General features: G+C 43.7%; 1 pseudogene; it reads right to left on the bottom strand.

The window, feature by feature from the left end:
- Positions 1-287: 287 nt before the first annotated feature.
- LOC116077411 lies at positions 288-2,777 on the bottom strand (annotated as a pseudogene).
- Between the last annotated feature and the right edge of the window lie 221 nt (positions 2,778-2,998).

A 2,998-nucleotide genomic window follows, 5' to 3' on the forward strand; every position in this document is an offset into this window, starting at 1 on the left:
TATATATGCCTCTGAGAAAGCACATTAAATAACTTACACAGAGGCAAGACCAGTAATTCCAAGCACTTAGAAGTAGTACAGAAAGTGTCCCAGGGATCTGTGACAGCCTTTATGGGAGGCAAAAATACCCAAGCTCTGTCCCTGATCAAGGTTCAAGTCCTACTCAGCCAGCTACAGTTTCTTGTCTTGTTTCAAGACAAGAGCCCCTAGAGGTTTCAAGAAATTGAAACCCTCCAAGTTATAAAGGTCTAGTTCACACACGTTCATGTCCAGATGTTCAATCTCTCTTTTTTTTTTCTGCCAGACAGTCTTTAATTACATCATAAAAGCAACACTAGGCACTAGATCCTGCAAAATATGCTCTGACCAACTTTCTGAAATTAAAAATGCATAACCACATCTGTAAGATTTTTAATGAACAAAGAAGTTAAATACAAACTTTCATATGCAAAATAGATGACTGTAAGCCCGGCAGCCTCAGAGCCAAGTACTAAATCTATCTCCAAAGGCTCAGTGGGGCTGGAGTAGGGCATGCTGATGAGCCAAGAACTTAATTTCAACTTTATATATATATATTAAAAAAAAAACTCTGAGGAAAAATAGGTTTAAATTGAGGAGCATCTTCTGAAATAGCTCAGGCCAGCCCTTACCATTGTGAGGCTTACACTCACCAGACCTACGACTTAACTTTTATGCTCACAGTTACTTTGAATCCAGTTTCACGAGGAAGCCAAGCTACTTCGGTTCTAGAAAAGAAAGTTCTAGAAAAGATGAGCACGCCCTGTTCTGACGACGCACAGACCGTGTTCCTTGGCCACTTTTCCAAGAGCTGTGCCTGTGTCATAGCATCAGACTCTCTAAAGGGCAGCCAGATCCTACAACAGAGCATCGTCATTTCTTCTGGCATTTTCAAGCCTTAAAAGACAGAAGCTTAACTGTGTGTTGGCAGTTCCCACTCCAGCATTAGAGAAGCTAGCGAACACCTCCTTCCTCCCCCTGCTGATCTCTCTGCAGCAGGAAGTGGCAGTTTGATTAACATTCTTTTCAGAAAGAAATAGTCCAAACAAATTATTTATAGCTAATTATAAAAGAGCAGTGACAAAAAGGGCACTGCCCAGTGTTTGCAAATGAGTGAGTGAATACCTGTGAACACATAGAACAATTCATATAACAAGTCCTGCATTTCCCACATTCATATGGAAATAACGCTTTAAAACAAAACACATTAATTAGCATTTGTTCTTGTATGGGGTGAACACTCCAGGGCTCTGAGCAGGCACAGCCTTACAAACAGGGTTGCAAGCAGCCCCTCCACACCTCTAGTCAGGGCCACTGTGGAGAGGCCTTCATGCACTCTTGAGAGCTCAGTACCTGTGAGAGAAGAGAAATGATCGGGGACTTTTTAACCCACAATGCATGAGGTATATGGAAACATCCATGAAAGAGCCACCAGCAGCTAGAAAACCAGGCGGGGCATTGTCACGGCAACTGCTGGTGAAGGATTTCCCACACCAGCTTCTTCCGGAAGAGAGGCATCTGGTGCTGAGTAAATGTGATAGGTTTGTCCCTAGAAATATAATCTGCATATTTACAAGTAAACATTCCACAATCACTCCCATTCAACTGTTGAGGAATCTCATGTGGCTTCATGCTGTAGTGGGTCCACTCTAAGAGACTGAGATCTGTATTTCTTTTGGTCTTGCTTTCATCCTGTAAATACTGAAGAAGAATCTCACAGATCCTGTGGCCTTTCTGTCCCATAGAATCCAGATATTTAAGACACCTTTTTCTTAGGTCCATCACCACCAGGCTCCAATGTACCTTCCGATGAATAGGTACCAGAACAAGTTCTTGTTCAAAGAGATTCACCCCGTTGGTCCATCTTTTCACTGCTTGGTAACCTCCAGACTTCAGCTTCGGATAGAAGAATGTACTGAATGCGTGAAGTGCTGGATAGCCTTGCTTTTTACTCCTTTCCACTAAAAGATTCATATAAAAATTAATGACCTCATCGTTGAGCCAGTGATAGTTCCTTAAGGTCTGGATATCTCCTTGGGTGATTCGAAACTTGAAAGTGCTGCTCAAGATCTCATCCAGTGGGCCGTGGCCCAGGGCATTACTGATTTCCTTTTCCATGTCCTCTGTAAGTTCAAAGAGATCTTCTGTTCTTCTGTCCTTCTCTTTGCTTGGGAAGTTCTTTTCCTTTGTCTCAAGCACTGATACTTTCCTTCTGAGTAAGCCATTGCTTCCACTTCCCAGGCGAAGCCGGGCAAACACTTCTTCTGACAGATCAGGCTCCATTTGGTGTCCTCTTGTACCTTCCTTTTCAAGTCGGAGTCCCACCACCTTCTCTGTATCAGTTTTTCCTTTTGAATACCTTTTTTCACTTCTTGCTGAACAGAGAGGTCCTCTTGTTTCAACAACTCTATTGTTTTGGAACAAAATGGGTTGTTCTGACGCCATGATTCTGCTCCTCCACCCAGCCTTTGGTCTTTAATGTGTCCATCGTTCAATCTCTCTTATGCCTCTGCTAGCATGAGCATTCCCAAGAATACATAGGTACTATCAGACTTGTGTGAGAAGAATGAGAACAGGAGTATGCACACAGGCCTCATAGCCCAGCACAGAGATAATCAGAGCTGCACACAGGCCTCATAGCCCAGCACGGAGATAAACAGAGCTGCACACAGGCCTCATAGCCCAGCACGGAGATAAACAGAGCTGCACACAGGCCTTGTAGCCCAGCATGGAGATAATCAGACCAGATGCCCCCACACAGGGAAAGATAAAACCAGACACAGCCTTAATTTGGAAGAAGATAGAAAAGAGACAGCCAGGTCCCTGACAGGTTCTCTGACTCCAGGCCAAGAAGCCAGGTTTGTGTCTTCAAGAGGTGCTGCTAGAAGAAATGATGCAAGTCTAAAGCATGGATAAGTTTTAGGGAATCAGATATGCAACATTAGAGCCATTCCGAGCCTCACAGTAACCTGGTTGGCTA

This window comes from Mastomys coucha, unplaced genomic scaffold (genome assembly GCF_008632895.1).
Source record: "Mastomys coucha isolate ucsf_1 unplaced genomic scaffold, UCSF_Mcou_1 pScaffold5, whole genome shotgun sequence".
NCBI lineage: Eukaryota > Metazoa > Chordata > Mammalia > Rodentia > Muridae > Mastomys > Mastomys coucha.